Here is a 17835-nt window from a genome sequence, read left to right on the forward strand (position 1 = left end):
TGGGCGACCACACTCCAGCTCCCCTTTCCCCATGCTCCCTCCCCCTAACCATTGCTTCCACTCCCACCTCCGAGGAGCCCCTGGACTCTTCCACCAACCCGACCGCAGATGGCACCCCACTGACAGCTGCCGAGCCTCTTGAGGCGACGGCCAGCGCCATGCGGCTGGGACATAAGCCACCAGAGGCACCCCTCGTTGGTGTGGGGCAATCGACCTCCTTCCCGGGCGGGGGCCCTATGGAAGATAGTCCACCTCCTGATGCTGTGGCTGGCACACCCACTGTGGAACCTGTGCCCAGCATGTGCCCCCCTTCCCAACGCCTGAGCCTGACCAGGAGGTGCCACCACCCAGTTGCTCGGCTTTTGGAGCCCAGAGTCTTGCCCCTGCCCCACCCCTGACCCCGGCCCTGCCCCGATGCTGACCCTGTCCCTATCCCGTCCACCTCCCGCGATGTTATTCCTGCCCCTGGGGCTGTCTCCTTCCCTTTTCCAGCAGATGACTCCCAGGGAGCAGCCTTTGTGTTTCCCTGCCCCGACCCACTAGGGGCTGCTATCTTCCCTCCGCCGCCCCCTATTGCCCCAGGGTTTGAGGCGGGCCATGTGGCGCCGGCCCATTGGGTGCCACATCGGGGATCCACCCCTTGTCTGCCCGTCTCGGTGGGCCATGGGATTGTTGGGCCCCGCCAGAGGATGATCAGGAGCCAGTAACATCCCCCCCCCCCCCACCATGCGCTGTGAGAGGAGTTGCTGGAGTTTTTAGAAGACGTCCATGGCTCCCACAACAAGGTACAGCTTGCTCTCCAGCGATGCAGGGATTTTCATCAGATCCTCCGGGCCACAAGAGTCCTTAGGTGGGAAGGTAAAAGGACCGGGAAACAGCCCTCGCAGCTTACCAGTGGGTCCGCAGCTTCCGTGACTCGTTGCTCACCTACAGGGTAGGTCACAGTTTGCTGTGCGGCCCAATGGGGGCCGTGAGCATCCCTGCTGGCGACGATCCCCCCCAGCCCTCCTCATGGCACCCATCACTATCACAACATTGAACACCCGGGGCGCAGGAGCCAGGTGCTCTCCTTCCTTTGGGAAGGGGGGTACTCTATGGTTTTTGTGCAGGAGACCCATATGGATCCAGCCAGCGAAGATAGCTAGCAGCTGGAATGGGGGGATAGGGTCTACTTTAGCCGTCTCACAGTTTGTACAGCTGGAGTGGCGACCCTGTTCTCTCCCGACCTATGACCCAAGGTGCTGGGGGTTGCTGGGGCTGTGCCGAGACACCTGCTGCACCTCCAGGTCCATATGGAGGGGCTCATGGTCAACCTCATTAACGTCTATGACCCGACATCGGGCTTGGAGTGGCTGCGTTTCTATCAGCAGGCATCTGCCTTCCTCAGCACCTTGGATCCTCGCGAGTGCCTGGTCCTGGGCGGGGACTTCAACACCACCCTCGAGGAGTGGGACTGCTTGGGGACCGAGCAGTGCCCGGCCACCGTGGAGGTCCTCTGGGAGATAGTTGAACATCACTCTCTGGTGGATTTCTGGCGCGACCACCACCCGGACCACATCTCGACGTTCACCTTTGTCTGGGTGGAGGCCCATCAGTTGCACCACTCCTGGTTGGACTGCATCTAATTATCAAGTTTCCACCTTTCATGGGCCCACTCCTCCAGCATCCGGCCAGCCCCATACTCTGATCATCATTTAGCCACCATGACGGCCTCTCTCTGCACGGGGAGGCTGAGGCCAGCCTATTGGGATTTCAACAACAGCTTGTTGGAAGATGTTGGCTTTGTGGCGTCGTTCCAGGAGTTCTGGCTGGCCTGGCGAGGGCAGCGGTGTGCCTTTCCCTTGGCGCGGCAGTGGTGGGACCTGGGGAAGGTGCACGCCCGGCTCTTCTGCCGTGACTATACCCCGGGCGCCAGCCGATGGAGGGATGTGGTGATAGAGCAGTTGGAATGGGAGGCCTTAGAGCTGGAGAGGCGTCTGGCCACCATCCCCGAGGATCCATCCCTCTGCGGAGTGTGCTGAGATAAGTGGGAGGAGCTCCGGGCCCTCGAAGACCATCGGGCCTGGGGCGCCTTTGTTCGATTCAGTCCCCTTTGGGAGATGGATTGCGGCTCCCGCTTCTTCTATGCCCTGGAGAAAAAGAGGGCGGCCAAGAAGCACATCACCTGCCTTCTGGCAGAGGACAGCACCCCTCTCACGGATCCAGTGGAGATGCGTGGGAGGGCCAGGGTCTTCTATGCAAGCCTTTTCTCCCCAGATTCAACTGATCCTAACACTTGCAGAGTGCTCTGGGACGAACTCCTTATGGTCAGCATGGATGACTGAGACCAGCTGGAGCTGCCTCTCTCTCTGGCCAAGTTCTCGGAAGCCCTCCGCCGGACGCCCACCAATAAATCTCCGGGCATGGACGGGCTGACCATGGAGTTCTACCGCGTGTTCTGGGACGTCCTCAGCCCAGACCTATTCAACTTCTGGGCTGAGTCTTTTTGCAGAGCAGGGTCTTTTGTGCAGGTCCCTCTTTTGTGCAGGCGAGCTGTGCTCGCCTTATTGCTGAAGAAGGGGGACCTCTGCTATTTACAGATTTGGTATCCCATCTCGCTCCTCAGGACAGACTACAAAGTCATAGCAAAAGCCATCTCACTGAGGCTAGGGTCCATGCTGGTGGACGTGGTCCGACCAGAGCAGACTTACACCGTCCCGGGCCGCACCATCTTTGAGAACCTGTATCTGGTCCGGGACCTTTTGGAGCTCGGGTGTAGGGATGGTCTGTCGTTCGCCCTCCTGTCCTTGGATCAGGAGAAGACGTTCGACAGGGTGGACTACGGATATCTCCTGAACACTCTGCGAGAGTGTCATAAATATAAAGGGAAGGGTAACCAACTTTCTATGTACAGTGGTATAAAATCCCTCCTGGCCAGAAGTAACATCCTGTTACCTGTAAAGGGTTAAGAAGCTCAGCTAACCTGGCTGGCACCTGACCCAAAGGGCCAATAAGGGAACAAGATACTTTCAAATCTTGGGGTTGGGGGGAAGGCTTTTATTTGTGCTCTCTGTTTACATGTTTGTTCTCTCTTGGGATTGAGAGAGGCCAGACAGAAATCCATTTTCTCCAAAGCATCCAAATCCAAGTCTCCAATATTGCAACCAGTATAGGTAAGCCAGGCAAGGTGGATTAGTTTACCTTTTGTTTTATGTGAATTTTCCCTGTGTTAAGAGGGAGGTTTATTCCTGTTTTCTTTAACTTTAAGGTTTTGCCCAGAGGGGGATCCTCTGTGTTTTCAACCTGAATACCCTGTAAAGTATTTTCCATCCTGATGGTAGAAGTGATTCTTTTACCTTTTCTTTAATTAAAATTCTTCTTTTAAGAACCTGATTGATTTTTCATTGTTCTTAAGATCCAAGGGTTTGGGTTTTTGTTCACCTGTACAAATTGGTGAGGATTATTATCAAGCCTTCCCCAGGAAAGGGCGGGGGTAGGGCTTGGGGGAGATATTTTGGGAAAAGAAGTCTTCAAGTGGGCTCTTTCCCTGTTCTTTGTTTAAAACACTTGGTGGTAGCAGCATACCGTTCAAGGACAAGGCAAAGTTTGTACCTTGGGGAAGTTTTTAACCTAGGCTGGTATGAATAAGCTTAGGGGGTCTTTCATACAGGTCCCCACATCTGTACCCTAGACTTCAGAGTGGGGAAGGAACCGTCACAGAGTGTTTTGGCTTCGGACCCCAGTTTGTGGGTTTTCTCCAGGTGCTGTACACCTCCGCAGAGTGTCTGGTCAGGCTCAACTGGACCCTGACCAATCCGGTCAGCTTCGGGCAAGGAGTACAGCAGGGGTGCCCCCTCTCGGGCCAGTTGTACGCTCTGGCGATCGAGCCCTTCCTCTGTCTCCTCTGTAGGAGGTTGACGGGGTTGGTGCTGCAGGAGCTAGAACTGTGGCTGGTCCTGTCGGCATACGCCGACTATGTGCTCCTTGTGGCCCAGGACCCGGGGCGACTTGGCGCAGGTGGAGGCTTGCCAGGCCATCTATTTGGCAGCCTCTCCTCCTGGGTCAACTGGGTCAAGAGCTCTGGCCTGGTGGTCGGGGACAGTGGTAGGCGAGCTCCTTCCCACCCATGCTTCAGGCCGTCTGGTGGAGCGCGGACCCGCGCTCCCTCTCAGCATTTACCTTTCTGCCATGCATCCATCTCCGCTGGAGTACTGGCACGATTTAGTGGGAAGGGTGTCAGAGTGACTCCGGAAATGGACAGGACTACTCTGGTGCCTCTCCGTTCGAGGGAAAGCGCTGGTGCTTAATCAACTAGTCCAGTCCATGCTCCGGTACCGGCTCAATGCCCTGGTCCCAGCCCCGGGTTTCCTGGCCAACTTCCTGACATTGATTCTGGAGCTCTTTTGGTCAGGACTGCACTGGGTCTCTGCGGGAGTTCTCAATCTACCCCTGGAGGAGGGAGGGCAGGGCCTGAAGTGTCTGCACACTCAGGTTCATGTCTTCAGCCTCCAGGCCCTGCAAAGGCTCCTTTATGGTTCAGGTAGTCCCAGCGTGGAGCGTACTGGCGCACGCCTTCCTGCACCACTTCCAAGGGCTCTGATATGACCGGCAGGTCCTTTATCTCCATTCATCTTCTGCGAGACCTCTCCGGGCTGCCGGTCTTCTACCAGGACCTCCTCCAGACCTGGAAACTGTTCGCAGTGACCAGGTCCGTGGCGGCCACCGTGGAGGCATATTTCCTCACAGAGCCCCTGCTACACAACCCCCAGCTCTGTGTGCAGGTGACCGAGTCCCCCTCGGTGCACCAGAGGTTGGTCCTGGCACAAGTCACAAGAGTTGGAGACCTCCTAGAGTACGACCGGGGAGATTGGCTTGATCCCCGATGCTTGCTCAGAGCATGGGGCTCTCCAGGCCTTGTACTTCCTGGCATGTACCTCAGGAGGTGAGGGCCGCTTTGCCACCCACTGCTTGGGTTTACCTTGACCTGGGTCCTGCACGAGGGTGTGCCCTGCCCACCCTCCACCCGAGGCCCTCCGGAACTTTTCATCGGGCCCTGTGGACCCAACCGACACCCCCTCGCCCCTTCACTGTGAGCTGGCTGCACAATCTGCAGCCAGTCCGCTTCCAGACCGTTCCAAGGAAACATCTATACGCACTCATGCTCCACACCCTTCACGTCCTCACCCTTGTGTTCCGCCCAACACAAAGTGGCGGGACCTCCTGCCACCTCTAGAGGGTGAGGAGCCCCAGTGGGCCAGCCTATACTCCACCCGGGTCCCAAGGCCCGCCAGGGATATAAGTTGGCGGCTCCTCCACGGGACTGTGAGCGCAGGCGTATACTTGGTGCGGTTCACCCCTATCCCGGACACCTGCCCCTTTTGCGGCGTGAGGGAAACCCTGTCACACATTTACTTAGAGTGCGCCAGGTTGCAGCCCCTATTCTAACTCCTCACAGATATTTTGTTATGTTTTTGGTTGCACTTTTCCCCTCACCACCTTACCTATGCACTCCCTATCCGTGGCCCCACAAAGTCACGGGACCTCCTGATCTACCTCCTCCTGGCCCTGGCAAAAGTGGCCAGGGTGAGGAGGTTGGCCGATGGAGTCTCCTGTGACTGTTTCCGATCCTCCGTCTGTTCATGTATCTGGCTAGAGTTCCTCTGGGCAGCATCCACTGACTCCCTTGATGCCTTCGAGGAGCAGTGGGCACTGTCCAGGGTTCTCTGCTCACTCTCCTCGTCTCATTCCCTTTCTTTGACCCTTTAACCGCACTCCTGTCCCTGTTGTTTCATTAGTTGTCCCCCGTATTTATTTGGCTTCCAGGTCCTGTGGATCCCCTTCTTAGGCTGGGGGGAGGATCCTTTAGCAAAGCCCGCCCACTTCCTGGATCCCAATAGGACCACTCTCTTATATCCTTTTTAGTCTGACTCCATCACAATACATACTTGATTCCTCGAGACATACTTGGTTCCTCCCACTCCACAATCCTGTTTGAATTTCAGTTCCTGAGCTAAGGCAATAGCCTCTCTAATTGTCTTTGATTTATTGTTCATATGTAAATGCATCTTCTCCACTCTAAATGATGATCTTGAATACAGCTGTGTGAAATATTTGACTTAAATGAGAAGTATGAAAAAATCAACCTTTTCTAAGTTTGAGCTACTTCTGTTAACATTCAGAGCCCAGTCAGAAATTATTTGCATACGCCAAACTTTTGCCAGAATTGGACACAGAGCTTTGCACTATCTGGAAGTCAAAGATTTAGAGGTTTTTTTTCACTTTGCAGTTTAAGGTTCATGTTAGAGGTGATGACATGGGGGCGAGTCATCTGGTTGGAGTCTCAGGGTATTTTTCCTGGTTCCTCAGATGAAATATAGTCAGGAGTGTCAGAGAAGCAATTTTGACTTGATCTCAGGCTGCATTTAATGAGCTCTATGCCTTTCTATCAGCCATGTTTAAAAAATAATAAGACTTCTACCACACCTCAAATAAAATTATCACTCTGGTAGACTCTTCTAGCAGGCTGATGCTTAGTACATTTTGACCCACATTTTCTTGCAGGACCACACAATACCCTGATGTGTCATGCCCTTCACACCTATACGTGCATATACCAGCCTGACATGAAAGTATGAGTCAAGGGATTTGCACATCTAGGTCAGGCCCAGCAAAAAAACACATGAATTTTTTCCACTCACCCCTTGAAAGTCCAGGCCTTTCTGAACTTATAATTTTAATTAGTTGTAACTACTTTGTTGTTATTTGCTATTTCTTTTCATATTATGTGTTACTAATCTTAAATGGGAGATCTGAGATCAGTTTTCTAAGCAGAGGAATTCCTCCAGCTTGTCTAATCTTCTGCAATTCTCTGAGTTGTTACTGCTGGGGGATGGATTCAGTTTGTACAATTTTTGAGCTTTCTGAGTCTCATAAGAGCAGATTTTTAGTTTTACAACTGAATATCCCCACGATTTCCCCCTCTGAAGAAGATCGGAGTCCTGGTTTGCTACTATCACACAGAAGTATAGTGTCTACTGCATGTGCACCTGGCAAAGCAGGGGCTATGTTACTACTGAATGATTCTATGCTAGGAATACTGCCATCTGGAATTTTCTGAACTACTATTAGGAGTTACTTTAATTTTATGTTCCTATCTCTGAGTCTCTCATAACTTTTAATTTTAGCAGCAGTATCTTCAACAAAACAAAAGAGATTTCCTAAAGTATTGCCTATAGTTTAGTCAGCTAGCTTAGCAATTTTCCTAATACTGCTGTTTCTCAGAACGAGAAGAGTATTAGAGTATTTTGCTTCATACCCCATCCATCCACCTCTCTGGATTAATAGCCACACCACTGACCATTCAGGCTAACAGTTTTCCTTATCGTTTGGTCTCCTCAGAGACATTAAAGTAAAGTTTGGCTTTTCAGATAATCAGTCTGATCATGTTAAGTATCAAACAGCAGAAAACATTGATGAACTAATCCAGAATGCTTGTTTTATCAATACAACTGTGTGAAGCTGCTAATTTCAACTTGGTGAGTATTTTATATGTGAAACAGGGAGCTTTTCATCAGAATTTGCCTAATTCTTATGCAGAATGAAATTTTAGTACTTATCTGTGAGCCTCGAGTGACATTTTGCCTAGATTAAAAAAAATAAGTCTGCAAATTTGTCTAATTTTCGCAAAGAAATGTTATTTTTTTTTTTAATCCAGTGACCAGGCAGTTCTCTATCTCCTCTAACTACCCTTTGTTTTCATTCAGATCAGTGAAAGTTCAAGGCAAAACTGTGATAGTGGCAGAAATACTTTAATTTCCCCTTGATTTGCTAAGCAGTGAGATTCTGCCCCACCTCCCCTCTGCTTTATACATTGGCTTATTAAGGAATTCATGATTTTCCTCATCTGTCCAGTTCCATCACACATTTATTTCCCCCCAATATGTGGATCAGATACACTACATGGGGGAAAAACCTACAAGTTGATGTTCATATCAGGAGCCGTCCTAGTTCAGGGCCAGATCTACAGCTGGTGTAAATCAGAATAGCTCCATTGAAGTCAGTGGAGCTAAGATTTATACCAGCTGAGGATTTGGTCCTGTCAGTTGTTCGGGGGAAAAATATTGGATTTAGCTTTAAAAAGGCCTGAACCAGCTCAGTACAGTGACTTCAGTGGGAGATGAGGCAATGGGAATTTGGAGTACTCAGCAGCACACAGTATCGGGCCCAAAGTATAAGTATGACTTACATGCAGGGTAGCAGAGCCACCAGGTAATGGACACCTTCATACCACCAGCTCTAACCCAGCTGCTCTCTGCAAACCACAGTGGATGTACGCTATGGGAAGTCCTCCTGAGAGGTCCAATTGGCAGCCACCTTGGAGGCTCCTGATTGGCTCTTGACCCCATATAAGCCCATGGGGTGTACCAGGAAGTGTCCAGGCAACAATTTTGATCCCCAGTGAGCTGCCATTCCTGACTCTGCTTCTCTGCTCGTGACCTCCGTCCATCAACTTTGGCTCTGACTCCTCACTCTGGACCTAGAATCCTGACACAAATGCCGATCTTGGTCTGGAAATCTGATGTTGAGCCCCAGCCCAGGACCCTTATACAAAGAGAGGAAAGTTTCCAAATCAGTTTGTCCTGAGTCCTGATGATGGGATATATACTAATCACTTTAAATCTCCCCCTTGAAGATGAATAACTCTTGTATTGGAAATACAAGTCATAACCATATAACTCTATGTGAAAGTGCTAAAGCTGGTATCCGTGCATAAATGTTTTCTGATCACTGTTTGACAGGATGCCCAGAACTCACATAATCAATATATAGTTTCATATAAATATGTTTCTCCCCTGATAATATAGATACCAGAATAAAACAATGCAGGCTGTCAAATAAAAAAGCTTAGCCCCAAATCCTTTTCATAGCTGCCTTGTAGTACTTGTACTTGCTTCCAGGTAGTAAAAATCCCCAAAGAGAATCTTTATGCCCAACTTCTTTCCAGGCATCTGATCATAAATTTCTCAAGGTTCCTAGTTTCTTTTCAATACATGCTTGAGCTTTCTGTAACCCACGAAGTGCATTTTCATTTTGGTATTCTTCTTCGCCGGGTGCTCATATCTCCTTGAACTCCAATTTAGCTAGACTTTTACCTTAACAATTTCCAGTTCCCTTGATTTTAAACACCTTTTCAAATCTTCTCTCATAACAATGGTAACCTGAAATTGTTAATATATGTGGTCTCAAAAGTTCCTGATAGAGAACAAATAAAGAGCCATCATGGGAAGCTGTAAATAAAAATGCTCACATTCTGTATCTGAACGTATATGGAACCCACTGTGTACCTCTGGGAGCAATGTGGGAGGGACCAGCATTAACACCATGGTCTGTTCAGTCATTCCTGGGACAAACAAATGTAGTGCTCAGAGCTTCCAGGAAGGACAAAATATATGGTTGAAATCTACTATAGAACCAAAATAACTTGATCACAGTGATATGTAAACTCATCATAACTCTGTGTAAATCAGTGATGTTACTCTGGATGTATTTTGGCCATAACTAATTTAATTTATGCTGTAACTAATCTGTCCCATCACCGCTACTCAGCAATTAATTTAGTTAAATCCAATGGAAAGCAACTGGCAATTTCCTGAGTGAGGACCTCAGGCTTTCACCCAGTAAGTCTATAAATTTCTGATGGGTGACCTTCAAAAGGCTGTAGGTACTGATTCAGTCTGGATTAGTATCAAATATTTAAGATGCTTATCTGAGCCTTCTCCAAACTATCTAGGCCATTTAAGTCTGAAGAATTTGGGCACATAGAGCATAGAGTTTAAGGCCAGAAGGGACCACCAGATCATCTAGACTGACCTTTTGTATATATCAGGCCAGCACCCCCACTCAGCACCCGTATGCTAAACCCAATAACTGAAATTAGAGCTATGTATTACAGCCCTCAGGGGTGTAAACTATTGTGTGTCACAGGCAGCGAGTAGGAGGGACTGAGCACATCATCTGCCCCAGTCCTGGCAAGAACCTGGAACAGCGGTGGCACAAGAAAAAAGGTGTGTGAATGGGGGAAAATAACCTTATTATTGCAACTCTTTAAAGGGTTCCATCTGAATTTGGAATGAAGATCTTTCAGAGGGAGGGTGAAGGGATTTGTGACTGGAAAAAATAAACCAGTTTGAGTATCCCTATTTAAACATTTTCAATGTTATTTTAGTGGCAAATCCTGCCTCCCCCATGTTAGTGAAAAGGACTGCGCATAGAGAGAATTGGTGCCATTCTCTTGCACAGGATAGGGAAAGGACAGGACTGGGGAGCCTGGGCAGAGGGTCTGTACATCTTATATACCATGGAACTCTGCCCTGTGGATCTTCCCAGTACAAGGCATGGGTGGGAGGATAAGCCCTCTGCAGAGGCGTGAGCTCACCAGTTGCTCTCGTGACTGAAAAGTGATTTGAGGGGAGGAGTCCTTCCCCTGGAGATCCATATGAACCTTTCAGTGCACAGTTCCATTACTGAGTGCTAAGGGGATGATTTTGCCTTTGGGAACTAGTGTTTAAATCAGGCTTCAATTATTTTTAACCAGATTTACATAATAAAGTAATTGCAAAGAATACATGACTACTTCCAGGAGAAAAGGAGGACTTGTGGCACCTTAGAGACTAACAAATTTATTTGAGCTCATGCATCCGATGAAGTGAGCTGTAGCTCATGAAAGCTTATGCTCAAATAAATTTGTTAGTCTCTAAGGTGCCACAAGTCCTCCTTTTCTTTTCACCAATACAGACTAACATGGCTGCTACTCTGATACTTCCAGGAGAGACATTTTTTGAGATGACTTAATACATTATTTCATTCTCTTTTTCCCCTCAGAATATCCCTGTTCTCGGGGTGGTTTCTGTCTCATGGTCTTAAAAAATGTGCTGCTTACACACTATACTCTCACTATAGTATATAACCTCATTGATGGTACTTACATGGTGCCCAATACCATAGTATCTGAATACCTGCACTCTCTATTGTAGTTATTCTCACATCACTCCTATGGGGAAAGGAAGTGCTATTATTCCCATTTTACAGATATGCAACTGAACCATAGAGAGTCAATGATTTACCCAGCATCAGACAGGAAGTCTGCAGTGGGGCAGGGAACTGAATTCCAGTGCCAAACAGCACCCTAACCTCTGTACCATCCTTCTCTTCCATGCACAGAACTTAATTACAACTTGAGATTAATTTCAATTATGGGTTTAGACAGCTGCTAAGAACAGATGAGAACTATATTTTGGGCTTGGTCTCTTATTAGGTTGGATCACAAATCAACAGAACAATCCTTTTCAACACATTAGATATCCCAGATTGAAATGAAGGTAAGAGATAGCTAGTAGGAAACAATTTCATTCATCATTCTGCTGTTGAAGGATATGCTCACCAGTGGAGAGTAGCATTTAGATCAGATATCTACATCATTACAGAAAATAACAGGAAAAAACTTTCCATGATCAGAATCTCAGACCATCCTTGAGTCTCCATAAGGACTCAGGCTATAGGCAAAGCAGTGGGATTCATCACACCCACATCTGTTCACCTGCTAGCCCCTGATCAGGCACCCCCTTATGTCTTTCCACGTAGATCTAGACTGTGACTTGACCCTCTTCTCCTGTTTGAGCTGGCTGCATTTGTCCTGGTCAGCAAGCTTCTGTTGCTCCAGCTCTGCGTCTTCACTCTGACACCTGGCTTCCAGCTTCATTAATCTCTCCTCCCCAGTAGCCTTTTCCACCCCAGCATCCACAGTTCTGGACCTCTTACCATTGCTGGTGTCTCTGCTGCATTGTCTGGTGATCTGTCTGTTCTCCTGCATGCCCTGTAGGAGAAAAAAGGGACCCCTTCTGGCCCCCATCCTGCCTGATGGCATATGAGTGCAGCATTGCTGCTAGCTTCGGTTTCTCCTGATCAGCTGCTGATGGACCTCACTGCGTGCCCAGCTCTTCTAACTGCTTCTTGGTGAGCTCAGCATATGTTTCTTTGCTCATCCTGCCTTTTCTGATACTCACTAATCTTTATACTTTCCTTTGTTCTATCTCCACCTGATATAAACACACAGAAGATGACAAAACTGTAACCTTTTTGACTGTTTCCAGTCTTCTCACACTGTGAATCACTTAACAAATCTTGTTTACTAGTTTTTTGAAGTGTGAAACTCAGCTAACCAGCAAACTGTGTGGAAATCCTGCCTCAGCTACGCTCCTGTGATGCTTTCTCGGAGCATCCAGAACTGTAAGTCACCTTGTTACCCTTCTGCCTCAGTGTGAGAGAGATTTGTTGGTGCTGTACTGTGCAACAGCTGCCTGCCATCCCAGTTTGTTAGCCAGTGAACAAACTCCTCAGAACTCTGCCAGTCCAACCTTTGCCTGGCAGGCTAACCCTTGGTGTACTTGGAGTTTCCAATGCTGCTGCAAAAGCATTCCTCTGCAGTATCCTCCCCTGTCAGTGGATGCCCACAGAATTACCAAGTTCATTGCTCTGAAGAGACAGAATACACATCAGCCTGTTGGCTCAACTGAGGATGCACACCTCACATTATAATGAATAACAGCACTGAGATGAAGAACAATGAGTTTTTATTAATAAAGAAAAGAGATTTAAGTGATGCTAAGCGGAGATAATAGAATAGAAAATGCATACAAATGAAACAAAAGAATAATGTTCTTCAAAGGAGTCCACATGTTGCCTTAGCAGGCTGCAAACTTTGTCTAAAGCTGTTTTCTCACCTATAGTTACATTTCAACATACCCAACCCACATAGTTGGGGATCCACTGTTCATAGATGCAAAGAGTGCTGACCTCTGTTCCCTTAGTGAGGGATAACAAGATGCCTTTTTGCTTCTCTTGATATTCCCCAAAGTTAATTGTCTTTGTCTCCAGAGTCAAGATGACCCCCTCGGATTCAGACTGTGGTATGTCCTCCCTTGTGCTGACACCATGTTGTTTCCTCAGTCTCCTGATACAGTGTTTTCCTCAGATGCACATGAACCGCCCATTATCTCTGGTATCATCTTGCTTAATTTACATTGGAGACACAGGCAAAACAGTATTCCTTTCTCTAGGATAAACTTGTTTATCATTTCTCCTTCCAAAACATATTTTATGCACATATTTCCAGCATACGAGCATAACTCTTTACATACAATCATATAATGCTATTAATAACTGGTGTGTCATCAGCTTCCATTTGATACTTCACACAATACTCTTTACAAATAATTATTAGGACAGCAATGTTCTGGATATAGTGAACGTGTCAGGCCTGATATAAGGTACAGCACAGTGGACCCTCTGCCAGCTGGCACTGAAGGGGTCCTAGGGTCACACATTCTCTATTGAAGAATGTTAGTGCCAGACAAGTGTCAAAATGAAGAACATAACTGAAGCCTGTACGTGATTTGTCAGTTTAAAGAGCGACTTCCCTGCTCTGTGCGTATCTGTGTGCTTGCATGCACAGATCTGTCAGTGTACAAAATGTGAATTTCTTAGGCATAAAACTTTAGAATAATTTGTATAGTCCATTATCAAAACGTATGCACAGTAGTTTTGTTTTATTTTACTTTAATACATCGGCTGAGGTGGGGTGTTTTTTTTTAAACAAACTAGAATACTTCCCCTAAGCAGTTAACTAATATTGCTCTGACCCATTCTGAGGGCAAAATTGAAAAGTCCTCAATATGTGTCCCTGATTTTCTGACTTGATTGCTTATTTGTTTAGTCTGATGGGAATAAGCTTTGTCTATTGTGGTTGAATAAGAAAAGAAGATTTTGCGCTCCCATGGGGGAAAAGCTGTTTTCATTGGCATTTTAGTGAAATATTAAAGGTAAACTAGATTTGGAGGGACATTCTGTAAAGGCTGTCACAGTGATCAGAGAAGCCCTGGAGTGAGGAAAGGGACACCTAAGTGGGTAGGTGGAGAGATGGCCCATTTGTGCAAAGGTATGCGTAACCAAAGTTATGAATTGGCTGCAGATGGAAGCTAGCAAGCAAGAAAAGTGGAACAGAATTATATTGACATCCTTGTGTTGTCTAAAGACCACTACAAGACCATTAGTATTGTTGCATAGCCAGCAGGGAGGTACCGTGAGGGTGAGATTTTACTGAGGCAACTGGTATTGATTTTAGGTCTGCAGCCAGGATGTAGGAAGGAAAAGATTCTTTTTGCCATGTCCATATTTATGGGCCTCAAAGTGCTGTATTTGAAACAAAAATGCAGATCCAGAGTAGTTTGTTTTACTTTAATATTATTTTGGGAGCAAAACAAATCCGCTGAATTATCCTTTATACTTCCTGCCTTTCGTTAGCTTTTCTTTCATCACCTTCCTTTTCAATTCTCCTGTTAGGCCATCCTGAAATGTATAGTTAAGGATCCAGTACATTTAGTGATAGATGTAGGTGTCATTCTGAACACTGTTTTCTTTTTTCATGTCTCAGAATTCGGAGTGACTTGTTAGTGCTCCAGATTGATAACCTCCAGACTGATGGATTGATTGTCCTTTGTTAATCCGCACTAGGTACAACAGGGACTGCAAGTTTCTTCAGGTTGCTCTGCCAATGATCTGGGAACCAACAGTAGGGGCTTGTTCAAAAGCTCACTGACATCCAAAGGAAAGACCCTAGATGATTCAGGGCAAGTTCAATATCCATGACCGTTCAGTCCTTGAACCTCATATTGCCTATAAGGTTGCCAAATAGTGGTTCATTTGTGATGCAGAAATTTGTCTACTAAGATCTTGTATGATCTTATTTCAAATAGGCTTTGAAATAGCCATCAGATGGGTAGTAATTTTCATTCATTGAACTGGCAAGATAGGGTGCTCTATGTCCCATTTTCAATCCTTCTCCCCCTATAATGTATATTCAAGTTGTTTCTGTTTATTTATTATTACCCATTTTAAGGGGTTTATAAGAGGTTAAAAAACCTGGCATAGTGAAGTTTTGGACGAAGAATTTTTTTTTAAAATTATATATTTAGTTTTTATTATACTATAGCTTTGCTAGTGGAAAAATAAATCTGAAATAAAAATTTGTATTCTTCAACTAGCATATACATACAATATGTTATGTACATTTGATAATAAATAAATAAATATATATAATAGTAAACAAAAAACTGGTTGCGAGGTTTTTTCAATAAAAACAACCAAAAACAACAGACAGTGACGATTACTGCAGCCTTACAAATGTATATAATAAATAAAACAATGATAATTACCTATAGTAGACTAATGAAATATCTCATGTTATTCCATCTCTCTTCTTCTATGGATTTATTTTCTTTTTTGCTGCTTAAATGTCATTCTGCTATTCATTCAATCAGAGATTATTATTATGGAGGCTAGATCTGAAAAGCTTGCTGCTTCCAGGGGGATAAAATAAAAATATTCCTATGGGAATTTTGCCCTTTAATTATAGGTAATTTTATTACAAATTGGTTTTCATCATTGAGACACCAAAGTAAACCTCAACATTTACTGTGGTCAGTTTTATTAGCTCTGCAGATCCTGTGTGGTCCACAGTGTGGTGGCTTTCTTTGTATCTTGAGTGTTTGTTTGCTGCTTCATTATTTATCCGTTCTCTTCATAACCTTACTTTTAGCAAAGCATTTGATTAGAAGTGATGTGAAACAACTATCGTGTATGGAGAAAAATCTGACATATGATAACAGTGATCTATTTGTGAAATTCTTATTGTTATTATGTAGGTAGCATCTGTGAATGGGATGAGACCCTCAGTGCTCTCAAATCTACGACATAGTTACTGGCTTAGACCCAGACCCTCAAAAAGGTAATAGGTACCTAACTCCCGCTGAAATCAAATTAGGCACCTAAATACCCTTGAGGATCTCGGTCTTAGTGTCCAAAATTCCAAGTCTTTGGAACATTTTTGTTGAAATGAAATTGACAAACAGTAACTTCCTTGAAAATTTTCATAATTTTAAAAAATGCTTTCCAGCTTGTTCTAATTTTTAACTAAAGTACAGCAGGAGTCAAGCCTCAGTTTAAACCTTCTCTTGTATTCTTCCTGCAGAACACCTCTCTATGTACCAGTTTGCTCTGCCTTATAGAGTGACGTGCCAGGCCTTTTTATACTATCAAGCTGGTGTTGAGAAGACGCAGGTTGAGCTTGCAGAAAAAATAATTTTGCCTGTCTGCGCAGGGTGTTAGCCCCTCACATTGGTGAGAAGAGATCTGCATCTTCAAATAAGCTATTTGTTACAGATTGTTCACTCAGGTCTCTAATGTATAATCAAAAATGGAATTTACAGGATGGTGCACTTTGCTTTTCTGTGTGACAACCCACCCTTTATCTGAATTATGTTTATCTAGACTGAAAACCATTCAGGGAAGGGATCTTGTTTTCTTAGTCTCTGTAAAGCACCTGGCACTGTTTTGGCACTATATTGATAATAGATTTGCAATGGTTTCAGTGCAACATGGCTTCATAAGACCTAAGTTTGAGGTTAGTTTTATAAAGAAATTGGGACATGTTTTATATATGGAAAATTTTGCAAAAGAATGGACGAGAAGGAATTTTGAGTGGTTTTTAAATTGGATGCTTCTTACCTTGTAAGCTTGTCGGGGCAAGGATTGTCTCTTAAAGTGCTTGGTGCAATGGGGCCCTGATCTCAGTTTGTCTCTAGTTGTACCTTAACAGAGAGAAATAACTTGCATTGCACATATTTTTCAAAAATATTTAACTTTCAAGACAGTTTTAAGTTTTGCTGGGGACATTTGGCAAAGCCAGAAGCTTTCTTCAGCTTAGCGGGCCCTCATTTTCAAACAAATACACAGCTAAATTCTAATGCTTTGCTTACAGGTTTGAAACTGAAGATCTTGAATTTCTCAACTTGGATTTCCCTAGAAACAGGAGTACAATCTCTTACCATTATGCAGACCCAGCTTCTAATTTTAGAAATACATGCAGTATTCCCAGTAAATGCTATGCAGAATTCTGGCTCTACAACAGCTGACAAGCACCTGTTCATAGTTCAGTATTATAGGTACTCTTTTCCTCTATACTGGTTGATAGTAAATGATTAAATATAAGCTGCAGGAGATCCATTAATTCACAAAGACTTTTGTCTTGGAACTGAAGAAAATGTTAACATTTCAGAATGCTAGCTACATAAGGTGATCAATTTAATTCTTCCACTCCAGTGACAATGGAAATTTCTGTCTAACTCACAGTGTGTCAGATGGAAGCTTCCCCCCTTCTGTGATTTCTGAGCTTAACACTTAGGCATATAGGTACTCTATAATAATAGGTGATACTTTTTAGACTTGCAAATAAAAAAGAACTTAAGCATTGTTCAAGGGGAGTTAGTTCTCAGGCTCAGTTGTTACCTCACATGTGTGTGTTAACAGTAGTGTATACAATATTGGAAAGTTGGAAAACTGCACCTGCAAACATATATGTGCCAGTGCAGTTGCAGATTTGTCAAGGTATGTTTTAATCTCTGACTTTGCGTGTCAGATTGGACTCAAACTCTTGCACCGTATTTTTTTCAATCACTCTATGTATAGTCCAGGGTTTTGAAATCGACCTCGTGTGTGGGTACAGATAGACACCATAGTCATCAACTCAACCACATGGGTAGTTGCATGGAAAATAGAAATCAGGACCTTCATTTCCAAAATCACAGGCCTCTGCCACATGAGATAAAGGAAAATCTCCTTTAGGCAAACCAAGAGTCTCCTAGAGTTTTGTATGCCAGCTAATACAGGTGATATACTCACAGGCTGGTGCATCCACTAGAGGGTATTGACACACTATATATGGTAGAACATTATACATGATGT

The sequence above is a fragment of the Caretta caretta genome, chromosome 8, assembly GCF_965140235.1.
Source record: "Caretta caretta isolate rCarCar2 chromosome 8, rCarCar1.hap1, whole genome shotgun sequence".
Taxonomy (NCBI): Eukaryota; Metazoa; Chordata; order Testudines; family Cheloniidae; genus Caretta; species Caretta caretta.